This window comes from Pteronotus mesoamericanus, unplaced genomic scaffold (genome assembly GCF_021234165.1).
Source record: "Pteronotus mesoamericanus isolate MK-2021 breed Mesoamerican mustached bat unplaced genomic scaffold, CSHL_Meso_final contig_50, whole genome shotgun sequence".
Taxonomy (NCBI): domain Eukaryota; kingdom Metazoa; phylum Chordata; class Mammalia; order Chiroptera; family Mormoopidae; genus Pteronotus; species Pteronotus mesoamericanus.
Genome location: NW_026555186.1, coordinates 38,026,308 through 38,043,207, shown reverse-complemented (window position 1 = coordinate 38,043,207; position 16,900 = coordinate 38,026,308). Strand labels below are relative to the sequence as shown.

The 16,900-nt window shown below is 33.2% G+C and overlaps 1 protein-coding gene across 11 annotated transcripts in view; it reads left to right on the top strand.

Annotated features, from left to right (window-relative positions):
• Window positions 1-16,900, top strand: part of MEF2C (myocyte enhancer factor 2C) — a 161,207-nt gene that overhangs the window by 44,732 nt on the left and 99,575 nt on the right. For 2 of the 11 annotated variants that reach the window (XM_054578584.1, XM_054578583.1), the window contains exon 3: window positions 3,411-3,496. The exons of the other annotated variants lie outside the window; for them this stretch is intronic. The gene's annotated coding sequence lies outside the window, so the exon portion shown is untranslated. The remainder of the gene's footprint in view (window positions 1-3,410; window positions 3,497-16,900) is intronic. 11 annotated transcript variants of the gene reach the window in all.

Sequence of the window (16,900 nt, the reverse complement as noted above, 5' to 3'; positions counted from 1 at the left end):
TTCAGGCCGTTGGGCTACAGACTCCGTTCCCTTATTGGCTGCATGATGCTTCTTTCCATGGCCTCTAATAAAAGCTCTTACTGGTCACCCTCCTCCCGGATGTCCCAGATCAACTTTGAGTTTTGTTGTTCTTGAGTCCAAAACCTAGACTCTGCCAGGCACATGGTTCATAGACACTTGTTAAATAAATGAGCAAATGAATTCTGCCACTTCCTTCCTCCTGAATTATAATCTCTGTGGAGGCTTCTTCATTTTAGAGTTTCCTGATATGACTGGGAAAGTGCCTGGAACATATTGTAGGTGGATAATACACATGAATTGACTTGAACTGAGAAAAAAAAATTGGTGGGATTTGAATTAGAATCTCTTCTAAGCCCTGGACATGAGGTGATTGGTGTATATACAAAAATAGAGATAAATGCACTGAGTTCATTTGAAGTAGACATTCACAAGATGGATTCCATTATCAGGAAATGCCTAAATATATTAAGATTGAGTTAATAGAAAGAGAGTACTTTCTTGAATGGTTTTATGAGTTTAAAAACAATACTTCATGTATTTAACTCAAAGAGTTGGTGGTAGTGCTTTTTAAAATTTTTATTCATTGATTTTAGAGAGAAAGAGGAAGAGAGGGAAAGAGAGAGAGAGAGGAAGCGGGGAGAGAAAGAGATTTGTTGTTCCACTTATTTATGCATTCATTGGTTGCTTCTTGTATGTGTCCTGACTGGGAGATCGAACCCTCAACCTTAGTATATGGAGCTGACGCTCTAACCAATGGAGCCACCGGGCCTGGGTGTTGCTGGTGCTTTTTTTAACTTTGTTGTTTCAAAAATCCCCCTTTGAGATTTTTCTGTGCACAATCTATACTTGGACCATACTTGATTCACACATTCAACTACAAGAGATGTGAAGGGGGAAAAAAATGAAAGTTCATGCAACATGAAGTGCATTATTTTACTTACTGCCTTTTAAATTACTTAACAACTCAACTAGTTTATTTTATAAACTAGAAAAAAGAAACTGTAAATAGTTCAGAAAAAATTCCCAAAATTATTAAAAAGAAATGTGTCATCTTATTATTATATGTAGTACTGTCCTTAAAACTTGGATGATGCTTTTCTAAAACTTGAAGTAACTTGTTTTGGGGATAAAAATATTTTCAGGTTATTTAAGAAAATAACCTTGAACAGAGGGTATATTTTTTAATGCTTCTCAAAGTACCCAAATAGTATTTATCAAGACTCTTTCAAGTCCAAAAATTTAATAATGGCTGTTACACAATAAAATATACTTCTGAGAAAGAATTCCAAAGCTGCTTTATAAATTAGTGTCTGTTCTTCATGTTTCTCCAGTAACGAGAGCTTTGGGGCTGACACCCTTGCAGGGTGCTTTCGACCCTGCTTACTCATCTCCCTTCCTGCACGCAGAGCCATTTTGGAGAGTAATACAGCTATTTTAGAATGGGTCAATATATTCACATACATACTAAAATTAGAATGTGTTCTCAGAAACACAAAAGTAAAACCCTGCAGACTCTACTGAAGACAATCATGATTCCTTGCAGTCCTTCTTTCTTATCACCGCAGAAAGAATGTCAACTTTTGTGTCTTCAGTAACTGTGGTTCTCAAGGATTTAAAGAAATGATACATGTACAATAGCACTGTAAAATGGAAATACTGTGCAAGAGTAAGTTATTCTTAACTCACTTTAAATTGTAAACTCCTTGAGTTTGGGGACTATCATTGGGGGACTATCATTGAGTTTGGGGAGTATCTTTGTTTTCTTTCTCATTTAAATGAATGTTTTACATATAATAGATGTTCCATAAATGTTTTTTGAATTAACTGAAGTGAATGAAGGGTAATAATTGTGCCTAATTCAAATGAGAGAAACCTAAGAAAAACACTTCAGTACTTCCACCATAGGGCCTTTCCCCTTGGAATTACCTTTTTCCATATCTGACCTTCAGAACATTTTATGTGTATCTATTATATATTTATTAATTTCAGTCTTGAACTAAAGTTAGTATTTAAAGTGTCTTTTCCAACTTGGTAAAAAATTAAATTCTATGGAAGGCAGAGATTAAGTTTTGTTCATCTTTGTATTCAGGACATACTGTCTGAAGGATTTATAATGTCTCAATTAACAAATTACTTTTCAAACCAGATCTACTGTACTACCTGATGGGTTGAACAATGTTGATCATAACCAAAAATCCTTTCTTTAGGTATGCCTTCAGATCTTGTTGTCAAATGCTATTGCTCACACTCTGAACGCAAGTCAGTAATGCTTATTTATTGTATACTAAAACACATATTACAGCAGAAGAGACTGAAGTTTAGAAGTCACATACATAGGTTAAAACTTTGGTCTCTGATTAGAAAGCATGGTTTTTAAATACCTATGACAAGCAGCTATCAATGACTTTCATTTCCTATGTGGGTAACAGATGAGTAATTGTTCAGTATTTGCAAAAATTACATTTCTTTCCCAGATTTTGTCTCTCACATAAAAATTACCAATTTTGTGGATCTTGTATATGTCGTGAAAGTCTTGAGATAATAATGTTGTAAATGATAAAAAACAATCTTGAAAGGCACAGGTATGAGTCATTAAAAGACAGTATCTTACTGGTCCTGGTCAGAGTTCAAGTCTTATCCAGTCATGTAAATTGGGTTTTTTTGTTTTGTTTTGTGATAAGCATATGCCTAGATTGATTTCTTAAATATATGAAGAACCAAATACATTGGAAAGGGTCTATCTTTTGTAAATCCACTATGCAGATATCTAACAAAAGTTAAGCCTTTTATCTCTTCCACTTCCAGTTAGCATTAGTATGTGGTAGGCATAATAAAAATAAAATGATAGTCAAATTATAGGTTTTCCTCTTCACTAGCCATCTTCATGATATGTGTTTTGTAATAATATTGTTATCTAAATATTATAGTCATTTTATTTTGCATAGATTTCATTTATTCAGACCATTTCTAATTACCTGTGTCTGTTTAAGTATAGTGATTTATTACAGTTCTCAATTTATTCAATGTCTAGGCATTATGTAGCTAATGGAACATTTCTTCTAAGTCATTCTAATGGAAGATATTTGACTACCAAGTGTAAACAGCTTGGATAATTGATTCTTGTTCAAGGTTATTGTCCAAGGCCAGCCAAGAAGACTTCATTATCCATTAGGTGGCCACCTCAGCTAGAGGTGCATTTTAACACTACATTCTAAAGAGCAGCATATGTACAATTTTAGTTATCACTTGGAAAATATAATATTTATGATAAAAAAATCTTGTTCAGAAATTTTGCTTGTTATATAGTATGCTCATTTCAAATGATGGTTAATACAACCTGAACCCAGTGTTTAAATAAATTGAACATTGCCTTGAATGTTCTTTTACAGGGATTGACTTTAGAATATGATTCTGACTACCTTCTTTCATTATGTTTCATGTATTTTCTTCATCTGAACTTTCATCTCTACCACTGGTATGTTTAAATATGCTTTTTCCTTATATTTATTAATATAAATAGCTTTAAAATTAATTTTTTTAATTATATGGGAGAGATTTAAAATGCAAGTAAAAGATGTGATTTTTTAAATACAAATTTGACTACTGCTAACAAATGTTGGACACACTTTAATACGCAGTTCTAAAATTGTTTTATCATATCTAAAACGACACTAATCACTTTTTGTTTGCCATTATGGTACTGAGGGATACAGAGAATTCTCCAAAGATGACTTTCATATATGATCACTTTGGGTCATTTAAATTTTCATTTGTCCTTATGGAAATGTTGCAGCCTAAAATACAAATACAGTTTGATAGCTTATTCAACAGATAATCTCCAACTTACAATGTTCAGCTTAACAAGATCTTGACTTTACAATAGCATGAAAGTGATACACATTCAGTAGGAACTATACTTAGAATTTTGAATTTTGATCTTTTCATGGGCTAGCGACAGGCAGTATGATACTCTCATGACACTGGGCAGGGACAGCAATCCGCAGCTCCCAGCCATGTGATCATAAAGGTAAACAACAGATACTGTACAGTGTATTCATTGCATTAGATGATTTTTGTGCAACAGTAGGCTACTATAAGTGTTCTGAGGATGTTCGAGGTAGAGTAAGCTATGATGATCAGTAGGTTAGGTTCTGAGCACATGTTAAACTCATTCTGAACTTACGATGCTTTCAATTTACGGTGTGTTTATCAGAATGTAACCCCATGGTAAGTCAAAGAGCATCTGTCATATAGATACCTAAAGCATTCATGGATTGAGTTTGATTGTACTGGTTGCATTTTAAAGCTTCAAGCAATAATATCCTAGTATGTTTTAGTTAGAATGCTTTAGTTTTTTCGAGGTATAGAGAAGATTTTATAATTTCAGGTACCTCAGATAAATATTATAGTCTATTTACCTGATTATGAATGCATCAATTATTATTTTTGTTTAAGGCATAAGAGAGAGAAGTGTACATTGGTAAATATTGAATTTTTACACCCTAAAGTAGCTAGCTGGTCAACCAGACTGTGAAATTATGAACTTTGGTAGCATGTAGAAGCCAGAAGTTAGTAGAAAAATTAGTCAAAGCCAAGTAAATTCACTAAATCTATATCAATATTGTTAAGACAGGTTGGTGGATATCAAAATATGTGAATATTTACTGGAAGACAAAGCAACATCTTAGCATTATTCTAATAATGAAACAAAGTCAAGTTCATTAAAAAATAAATTCTTTATTAAAAATTCATTATATACCATAGTCTTAATAGTATATAAGTTATATACATACACACATACATATAGACACATGTATATGGCAGCTTGTATGTATGTCAAAGGGATCACCAAAGTCAGATTGAGTACATGAGGCCTGGGAGTTTATTCGCTGCCTCATGGTGAACTGAAGGGCACTCTGGGCATTCTGGAGGCCCTGAAGAGGAATGGCCTTCAAAGATCTGCTCGAACTCTAAATTCCTTCATTCTCTCATCTACTTTGTCAGTTATCATTATATGTTGTGTTCTTAAACCAATCCAAGTAGCCATCACTTTTCATTAAAATGTTGGATTCTATTTGGCATGATGTAAGGGCCAACGCTGGAGTCACATTGTGTAGATTCCAATCCCAGAGCCACCACTTACCTCGGGCAAGAGAGGTCTTTTTTGCCTCATTTTCCTCCTTTGTAAAATGGACATAATAGTGATTGTTTTGAGGATTAAATGAGTTAATATATGTAAAGAAAACAGTGCATGACACAAAGCGTAGCAGTCATTATCTTTTTTAACTTTTACAATCAAGATATTTTGATTTGAAATGTGTTTGGTTCCAGCTTTTTGGGGGAAGGTCTAGGGAAATAGACTTTATAATTTCCTACATTATCCTGCAAACTAAAGTTATTTAAGGCAACTTTGCCATCTGATTTCATATTTTCTAAGTTTTTAAAAATTATTGTGGAATTTTAATAGGTTCAATTCATATTGATAAATTAAAAATAGAACTAGGGAGGAAGCATTTGAGATCTTGCTCTCAGGCTATGTTGTCAGTTTGATTCAAGTAAGTTCTTGTCAAAATTCAAAAAATAAAATAGAACTAGGAGATACCAGATTTAACAATTTCTGGAGATTTCTGAGTTTTGAAGTGTTGATTAACAATGGATAATTTCCTGAAGTAATTTGCAGATTCATCTTCCTGAAACATCAGAGAAAACTGAAACTTAATAGTAGTCAATCATTAAATCCCACTGATATAAAGCTAAAACATTTAGACACAAGTCAGTAGATAAATTTGTTCGAACTTTTATTGCAGATTTTTAAAATTTAATCTTTATTGTATTTTTTCATTACCATTTAGTCCTCCTCTACCCCACTTCCCCCTGCAGTCACCACAATGTTGTCCATGTCCATGAGTCCTCGTCCTTTTTGCTTGGATTTTTAAATTAAGCCTTAGATAACATTTTGCACTAGCCAAATATCACATCCATTTTCATTGTATTTTATCATGTCTGTGTGTCCTTTCTTTTTTTTTTTTTTTTAAGCAAACAGGTTTCACAATCCCTGTACAGTAAACAGGAGTGATTTTACATAGAATTCAATAGAATAGCTAAAATATGTGTAGCTGGCTTTGGGTACGTGAATCTCAAGATTTAGACAGTTGGAGCATGTTTATTTATGAATGCATTTTTTTTCAAATTAACTGATGAGGAACAACTAAATTAAAAATACTGTTTACCCTTGAGCACATGTTTGAACTGCACAGATCCATTTATACGTGGATTTTTTAAAATAAATAACTGTAAATGTATTTTCTCTTCCCTATGATTTTAATATTTTATTTTCTCTAGCTTGTTTTGTTATAAAATACAATATATAATACATGTAATATATAAAGTATGTGTTAATCAACTATTTATGTAATTGGTAAAGGCTTCTGGTAGGCAGTAGGTTCTTAGGAGACAAGCTTTTGAGAGTCAAAACTTAAGTGTGCATTTTTGACTATGTGGGGGTGGGCAGTTGTCAGTGCTCCTGACCCCCACATTGTTCAGGGGTCCACTGTACTTTAAAATGCCTTTCACTAATCTCTTCTTTTAAGAAATATTTTACAACATTGAAGAATTTTTGTATGTATCTGAGAAAACAACATATTCCCACACGGCCCACCTACAACTCTAAATAACCAGTTCATTGATATAGGGAGTCTTTAGCCCTTTCACAGAGAACAGTGACATAGGGAAACAGAATTTTTATTCCTAAGCATATCAGTGTTTGACTAAAATCTGAACTTATTTTTTCACATTAGTGCACTCCATTTGTCAGTGGAGATGGGGATGAATTTATGACTTTTTTTTTAATGTGCTTACCCAAGTTGCAAATCATTAGATAACAGCATGGATTGAGAAGTTATGCTGCCTAAATTTTCAAAATATATCTCAGTTTATCTACTTATTGTGACTAAAATAATTACAAAAAGTTAAGTAATATATGTAAAACACTTAGCATATTGCCTGTTATTATTGCTATGTGGAAAGATGTAAATGAGTGAACATGTGAAGTTTTATCTTAAGGAAGAGGTTTTCATCCACAGAAGGTTTCCCAGTGTTCTATCAAGTAAGAAACAAGATACAACTAGAAAATTGTACCCATTCAATCGAATTCTGGAACTAGGTTTGTTATTTTCTCCTAAACTGTTTTTAGCCACTGTAGCTTTGGACTTTCAAATACAGATTGTTATTAGATTTTTAAATCACACAGATTCTCTCCACTGTCTCCTTCTGCTACTTGCCTTTAGGGAATTTTTTTTAATAGCAAATTATTCTATGTCATCTTTGGAAAAGTTTTAATAATAAGATTATAAATCTCAGCTAATATATTACGTAGGAATTTTAGCTACTCACCAATTACTAGTTATAATTGATAGAAGTTTGCAGAATGGAATTTATTTGCAGTCAGTGCATTGCCACCTTTTACTCATGTACTTTATGAACATAATATATTTGAATCTTATTTTTTTAAGTTAGATAATAGTTGTTTGTATTCAACTTCCAGGTTGAGAAACTCCTTTGTAATAATACATTTGTGATCCAAGTTATTACCAAAACCGTGTAACTATAAATGAGATAAAATAGAAATAGTGGTTTTATGTGAAAGCTATAGATTAGCCTCCTAATTATGCATCTAATCAGCCTGTCAAAATTCTACCTAGAGGTCCTGAAATTATTCTCTCCATTTCTTTAATGTCATTGTTTTATAGATGACTTACTAAATGCAAAAAGGAAAAGTAGTAATAGAGGAAGTGGCATGGAGAATTGTCACTGTACTCAGCTCTTTTTATCTTTTTCTATATATAGTTTTAAAATATTGTTCAGGTCAGCCAATATGTAAGCAGTGAAATGCTTCTTCATGTCTTCATTATTCCCCAGTCATTTCAGTAATGTTTTCGATGAATTAATGTATATAAGGGAAACAAAGATATCAACCCCAAGTCCTAATATCAAATTGAGAATTGAAATTGCTGATTCCCCAGATATTTTTAATATTGCTAATCTCAAAACCAAGACTAAACTGGTATTCCAGGGCTGAAGAGGTTAAGTGTTAAAAGAGATGTCTCTTATGAACAAGCCTTATAACATACTAGAATATCATTTATTCTTTTAGAGTATGATTTATTCTATTTAAATATGAGCCCTGTAAAGGAGATGTGTTAATCTGTTTTTACTCTAAGTGTGTAAATATGTCTGCTACACTCTAGTCAGTAGATGTATATTCAGAAGCCAATATGCCTTAACTCTCACATTTCTTCTGTAAATGATGAATAATATTGATACATGAACATTACAGATTTGCAATAGAGCTTAACTATTGAATGCTAAATCATTCTGTTACTAACTCTGTGTTCCAATGACATTTTCTAAATTAAAAAAAAGTTATTCCTACATTTAAAAAATATTTTGTGCTTTTGCAGCAATGTAAGCAAATGTGCACTTGAAGGAAAATTCACAATGCAGACACAACTAATTCCCTTTAAGATTTAAAGTGCCATTTTCAAAAATGGTTCAATTTTCAGGAAAGAAAATTTAAAACCTCTTTACATTCCAGACTTTACATTCCACATGTTTGGTACAATTAAAATAGAAGAGTGGTGGAATGGAACTCTTCCATCTATATTTTGGAAAAACATATTCACTCACCTCAATTTGTCAGTGTGCATTAAGAGGCAGGTCATTATGCAGTCAAAAAGGAAGAAGAAGGCAGCTCTAACTCATGTGACTGACATATACTGAACGTGGCCATTAATACAACTTGGCAGTGACCTTGGCAGCATTGCAGGTAGTCTCCTTGCAGGGATAAACTATTTGAATGATATCTCTACCATGTTACGTTCTCTTTGGAACTTCACCACTTAATTTTCTTTTATCTTAACAAAAATATTTTTTTAAATCTTCCCTTAATGATTTTCTTTTTTCCTTTGCTCTCTCAAATGACAGTTCACGCCAATGCATTGTTGCTATCATTTTTCTGTCATTATAGAAGACTGCTATATATTTGGTAGCACTTACATAAAGGGTTGAAGTCGATTTTATTTTTATTGTAGGCATAAATTTGTGGTCAAATTTCATTATACTGCTCATAATGAAAGTTCTAAGAAGCCAAAAGCATATAGAGAGAAGAAGGAGGTTGAAAACACAATGTTGAAGAAAATTTTTCATTGTTTTATAAACCTTCAGTTCCATAATTATTATTACCATTTAGGATTTATTTAGGTTATGTAAGATAAAATGGATTTTTATCAAAACTTCTTAGATTTTTCAGTAAAAGTCAAATACAACATTGCTTATTTCCTTTATCAGCTGAGTTTGTCACACAACAAGGGAACTGAGGTGCATAGAAAATTCAGGTAAACAAATATAAAAAATCATGACAAATAGCAAAGTTATAATCTGATTTAAAAAAAAACATTCTACTGCCATTGTAATCTCGTATTTAGTAATGTATGTACTGAAATACCTATAAGAAAGACATTTCACATAATGGAGTTTGGGCTTAGTAAAAAGCCTCTAAGCAGGTCATAATTTCTTAGAGTTGCTTTTGCATCATATTGCAATACAGGAAATGAACAATGACTATAAAGGAAGAACATTTTTCCCATAATATGGATCCATTTTTAAAAACTATTTCTTCCTGAACTGTTCTGAGGTTTTTGTAATTTGAACCAGCTGTTAACAACAGCATTTATAGGAGCTATTGACACTGGAGATATGACAGTTCCGGTTCAGTGTTCACTATTTGTAATATACATTTTAGTTTAAACTTTTACAATCAGCCCAAATTAATTAATTTCTGGAATTAAAGCAAATTCACTGTTCGCCGGTCATTAACATTTTTGCAAATCACATGTATGTATATACATGCAGAGTATTATCTGCTTTCAATTAATGGAATATAATAAGAGCATTAGGTGAATTATTTTCATATATAGAACCCTTAAGAATCATTTGAGAAGAAGGACATAGATATTTACTGGGTAAGACATGTTCAGTAAATTAGAGCATACTGCATTTCTCATCAGTTCACCTGTAAATTTAACCTTTGGTAACATTTATTTTTAATTCATTGTCAAACTGATCTATATAATAAAAATTCCTTATTGTGTTTACAACACTAAGGCATACAGCAAATGGAGAAATTAGAGGCATCTTATCCCTAGCTATAAATTAGAGGTAAATCGTTGATATAACACTATTTAAAATCTTAACCATGTGGAAAAGAGTTGTTCTTGAAATAACTGTAAATAGAAGTATATTAGGAGATAAAATTTAAATCAGAGAAGAAAGTTACTTAGTATTATAGGTGTATAATATTTAAGCTATAAATAGCAAAATTTTAAGCCAATTTTCAAAGGATGACGTGGAGAAGTCAAACAATATGAAATACCCTTTTCTAGTGAAAATCAAACTTTTAGGTTTATTTTTACATAAAAGCTCAGAACATAGATGTATTGAATTTGATATATTTCACTGTCAGTTGATTTAGCACTTTGACATAGATTTTAAAGCTAGATGATGAAGATGACAATGTTTCTTTAGACTATTGTAAGGCCCCCTAACACATGTGGTGGTGTAGCAAAGGAATGAGAGTTTGAAGTATGGAGTCAAGTTCTCTTATCTCAAAACCTAGTTTTGCTACTTATTTGCAATGTAAAGTTGAGCAAGTGCCATATTTTCTTGTGCCTTGATTTTTTTCTGGGCAGAAATATGATATGAAGTGTGATCATTATAGCACAAATTTACTCAGGAATAAGATCCAATTGAAATAATAGAAATAATATTTCTGGGACATGTTCATTTAATGTTACCGCTATTGCTAGAATTTTTGAATAAAGACTGGAAGGTGAATCTCAGTGGTGACAGTTTTAAAGGAAAAGGAAGGATGATCCAAGGAACCACAGTTAATAACTCTCTTATGTGCACATCTAAATATACACAAGGAAAAGTCACAATGATTTGTTATACCTTGATACATTTGTTATACGGCCTGAAACACCCTGGGCGTGAGTGTGAACCAATACAGCATCATAAAAACTGGTCCTATGAGAATACTTAAACCTTTAATTAGAGCATGAAGAAGAAGGAATAATCTCAACTTTTCAGGGCTTTGGATGTTGTCCTGTACGATGTCCTCATCGATATATTGCGAAAATATTCTCTAAGCCACACAGATTTGAATGGTTGCTGAAGGAATAGTGAACTGAATAATTTATTCATTAAATTTTAAAATTCCAGCAAGTCTTGTGTAAAGAGAGTGTACAAAGTCTGGCCCTTGAAAGATAGGATCAGAACTCAGCGTGACCTTGGTAAACTGGAGAAGTGGTCAGAAGTCATGAAGCCAGGGAGAAACAAATACTTTAAATACAAAAATGTGGAAGAGTTGGCTAGAAACAAATCTGACAAGGGAAAAAAATGCAAAATTGAAATAAATAAGAAGGTTAACATTTTTAAAGTATTATGCAATGTGTGGGTAATTTAAAATAAGTATTTGATAGCAATAGACAAAGGAGCCTCTTTTGAGTATTATGTATATTTTGGGACTCCACAGCTAACAGCAGATATGACTTGAAATGAATAAGCCACAAAGATGGGGAAAAAATAGAAAGTAAAGCAAGTAAAGGATAACAAAAATAGGTATAATTCAATACACAACCTTCAAGTGTATGAAATAAGGCCATGAGCACCCAATGTTGCTCTCTGTACAAAGGCTAGAGCAAGAGCACTGGACATAAAGTATTCTGTGAGGGATTAGCTATAAGTAAGAATTTCCTGAGTGAGGTTACTGAGGAAGGTTATGTTGCTCCTTTTCCGGAAGGCCTTAAAAATAGGAGAGGTGGAATCTTTGTGCAATAATTTGAGCATGGTATTATCTGAAGGAGGGGAAAATGATATGACCTTGCATGACCCCTGCCAGTATTAATATCTGGTATTTCTACTCTTACCTTGGCTGAATGGAGATATAGATACTTATTTCAAAAAAAATATTTTTGCTCTTTTCTATCATGGCAAAATTTAGATACATTTTTAATGGACCTCATAAAGATCCAGGTTAAGGCAAGTGAAATTTCTAAGTTCATTCTTAAATTCTCCATAATCAGTTTAGGGAGACATTTATTAAATACTCATCTTAACCAATTATTTTCAAAAGATATTAACAATGACTGTGCTACATCATTGTTTTCCAGTTCATAGAATATAAAACATGAATATTTTAATATAATTTTGAATTTTAGAAACTCAGGAATGTGGCTAAATAATGACTACATGAATTAATGTTATTAGTTTGATGGTAATGTCCATTTTTCTCGCATCTAAAAGTAATGTCACCCCCTACATTTCTCAGAACATTTTAATTACTGGATCCACCAACAGGCATGAGTGACACTGACGTAAAAATGATTCCAGAGGTTTCTTTCCTATGAAAGGCAGTATTTGTCAACAAGTCCTTTTTCACTGAATTAGAAATTTTAGAGATTCCCTGTTTGCCAAAAACTCTCTTAAAAGTGCACGGGCTATAGAAGCAGCCATTTTGAGCTTTCACTTTGCACGGTGAATAGCCCAGCATCTCAGACTGAACTCAGGCTTGGATATCATTTGTCATTGTTGATTATGGAATTTTGGGGTGGCTCTGACCCACCGTGTACTCATCAACTGCTATGATAACACATGTAAATATAAAAGGAGTGTATATATACCTACCTCTGTACCACGTGTTCTGCCTATGTAAGTAGGAGAAAAGTATGACATATGCTTAAAATATACAAACTATTACCTCCTCACACTCTGTAGGTTCTGCTAGGGTGAGGCTGTACCTCATTTTTCACATTGTGAAAAAACTGTTGCGGACTTCTATAATACGCCAAACTGTGTGATTTTTCTTCAATAATTATATTGCCAATTCTGTCAACTATTTTTATATAATTAGTGTATATTATTAGGTGTGTGTCTTATAAAAGCTGGTAGCCATAAAATTACTTCTAAAACAATGTATTTAAAGAGTTTGAATTGCACAATTATACCCAGAGGTCTTAAACACAGAGGATTCTAAAGAAGTAGGTAAAAGTATAAAATTCTAATGTGGAAACTCTACTACATATAGAAAAATATCGTAGTAGACCATAACTTGAGGAGATGAAGGAGAAGGAGGAGAGAGAGCATGAAGAGAAGGAGGAACAAAAGGAGGAACAGAAAAGGGTGGGGGAGCTAATGACTGGGTAATACCAGGGTTGCTGAGGTCCGGTTTAGACCCCTACGGAAGGTACTTTGAAGGAGAGCCCAGACAACTGCTTCAAGCCCGGAGACAAGATATCTGTAATTATCTGTGTAATTTTCAACTTCATCAAAAATGAAATTGACTCTCCTGACCCATCCTCAGGAAGACACCTGTTTTGATGGATTTTCCCAGGAGTCATAATGAATATGTGCTGACTCATATATATTCACCTGGTTTTCCTTACGAGCAACCACATTCATTTGTAGAAATCTGGAGGGCAGACCACTGGTGCTGATCAGCCAGTAAATTCTGATATTCTAATGACTAATACCTAACTCAAGCCTCATTGTACTTCCTTACTAGCACAGTGAAGTAAACTCTTTTTTGCCATCAAGAGTAAGAATGTTAGATGAATTAAAAGAACACTGACTTCAAAAGTACTTCTTGGATTCGACTGAATACCTCTGAACATCAAATTCTCTGCATAGAATTTTAACTTTAAAGTCCTCTTTTCAATATTACCTTGCAGGATAGAGAAGTAGCAGAGTATATGGTTCAAGTATGAACCTGGGACTGGATTTATAATAGAGATTTAAATTATAGCTCTAATATGAGCTGTGTGACCCTGGGCAAGTAACGTAACCTCTCCCTCTTCATTTTTTTCTGTAAAATAGGATGATGGCAGTACCTTCCTCATAGGCTGTTATGAGGATTGCAGTTAATATATGTAAAGCTTTTAGTGCCACAATATTTTATAATTTGTAGCTATTATTCATTAATATTCTAAATATGATTAGTGGTCCAAAGTTCATAATGTAAACTTGGTCTTAATGGCTTATATTGAAGATGAAGTAAACCAACTCTTCAATGCAAAAAAATATGGGAAAAGAACAATTATAGTTTTCTAAGCCTTTAAATATCTTTGTCAGCTTATTGTTTTTATAGGACTCTATCCTTTGGAGAAGCGTTCTGACCTCATTTTGTCTTATACTTTTATTGAATTTATATTATTTAGGAATTTGAAAGGGCCCTTTAGAAATTGAACCCCGTTCTCTTTATGTCTGAAGAAAATGGGACGCAAAGGAGTTGACTGGCTCAAAGACAAGCAGTTCATGGGTGGCAGAACCCAACCAAGAGCCTGATTCCAAACAGAGCTTTCTTTCCACTGTACTCCACCACTCCTTGGTGCCTTGGGCTTTGGAAACAAATTGTACTAAAATGCTAAATATTTTATTAATATTTTTACTTCAAAAAAAGCAGCAGTTTTCCGCACCTGATATCATGTTTGTGTTTCTTTGTAAAGCTAAAAGAATACTTTTTTGTTGTTTGATCAATTATTCAAAATACTATTATGTTTTCCTTGAGCCAGGCACTGAGCTTAAGTGTTGATTAGGGGCATTTCAACAGTGCAGTGTATTCAGTAGTCAGCAGTCAGAGGGAAAAAACTCTTTCCTTTCTTTAAAGCTACCATTTCTCAAAGGATATTCCAGATAAATTTGAATATACTCCAGACTCGGGCATCCAGCATATTGAAGATTATGAAAAATTCTACAACAAAGAAAACCATTTTCCTAATTGTTTTGATTTCCTTCTCTTTTTTGTTTGTTTGTTTGTTTGTTTGTTTGTTTTTGGAATAGCTTGTTAGCATCTTTAAAAACTGGTGATCTTTGGGATCCGCTTCGGTATTCCTCAAGAGAGTCATGAGCGTGCTTCCACTGATGGGTGTTTTCTTTCTTTTGGATACTAGGATTTAGAGAACCAGGGTTAAAAACGGTCTGTTTCAGTAATTTCTGATCCATAGTAACATAGTCTTTTTTACAGAGGAAATACTGCAATACTTTCCATGTCGTATTATATTATCTGCCAAGGATGATTTGGGCTATGCCTTGAAAATAGCCTGGAACAGAATGTGTAGACATGGTAAGATAAGGAGCCTTCCTCCAGGCCTTCAGTCTAGGCACCCAGCTCAGCCAGCCCACTTGCACTGCCCTGCCTGGATCGAATGGAGGAAACATTCTGTTCATCTGAAAACACCTCTATTGCTAGCTCTTTGACAGTTTCACTTTCCATATCCCCTCAGTTCTAAACATGTGGGAAAACAGATAAAGAGAAGTGATGAAATGAGAAAATGGAGAGGGAAATAATACAAATAGAAGAAACTTGTATTTCCATGCCTGCTCTGTGTGCAGTTATGACTAGGTTTTGGAGAAAGGAAGAGTCCTCCGAAGGTCATTTTATAAGATAAGGAGGGAGGGAGATGAGCACAACATGTGAAATATTGGTTAGCATAGAGAATAAAACCAAACACTATGCTGGTTTTCATTAGAATAAATATCTGTATCATGATTCATTTCAGAATGGAGAGAAGACAGGTTTGATTTAAAAAAAAAAAAAAAAAAGCTTTTCCAGGGCATTTCATCAATTTCCAATGAAAGTAGATTAGTGTTCATTTAAGTTTTGAAAATTATATAGCTTACTCTGTTTTAAACCTGATGAATTATGTTCACCAAATAGGAAGTAAAAAGAAAATGATGGAATAAATGGTCAAATTTATACCACTCCCCCCCAAAAAATAACAGGGAAGGAGAATTGAAAATGCATACCCATTATTTCTTAACTAATGTTATGTTGCCTAGGAAATTTTAACGCCCTTCCCTTACTTAAAATACTATAGTATTTCATTGGACATTTCCATTTTACAACTTTTAAAATTAAAGTGTGTGTTGTCCTGTACTCTAATTTTCTACATGAATATTCATAATTCTTAAATTTTGTATTCTCTTAAAAATGGTTTAATTTAAAAAATACTAGATGATTCAATTGTCTGTTCATTCTAAGCTGGAAATTAATCTGTTTGGCTTGAGGCTATATAGCTTACTCTCATTAGATGGGTATGTCCAAAGATATGTGACTATTTCCCATACAGTGAGACACTGGGATTTTCAAATATTGTGGAGATCTTAATCAAACTGTGCTGATTGCTTGGGAGTTGGACCCTGTGAGAGAAGAAATAAATCAACCTAACCCAATGACTCACTTACATTAGTAATATAAAATTGTTTATTTCTAAGAGATAAAAAGTACAATTTTAAAAATATTATTCTATATTTCACATTTGCAGAAAATTTGTATTGTATTTATCAGATTATTCATGGTTCTATTTATATTCAGCATTGCAAAATGAACTTACTTCAACTAGTGGGAATTGCTTTAATGAAATAATCCACTTTCTCAGGGCAGACACACCTTTGGATTCAATTAATATCAATTTATAAACCTTTTGCATTACTATATTCTCATTATATTATTTCCTCAGTGCTTTAAAGCATTTGTAATTTTTATAAAATTATATAATACTGAAGTAAAGAAAAGAAGTTTACACAATGAATTTTCGCAAATGAATGTGGCTGGGTTTTTTATTTGAGCTTCACAACCTCGTTGTAGAATATGTGTTATTGCCATTCTGTAGATGAAGAAACTGAGGTTTAGGAAATTATAAATTAGCCAAGCTGTTACCACCAGTCCTCCCAATACTGCCTGGTTCCTTCTGTGGTTTAGATCTCTGCTCACATGCCATCTTCTCGAATAGCCTTTCCTGACAGCACTGTCCACCTCTGCCCTTGC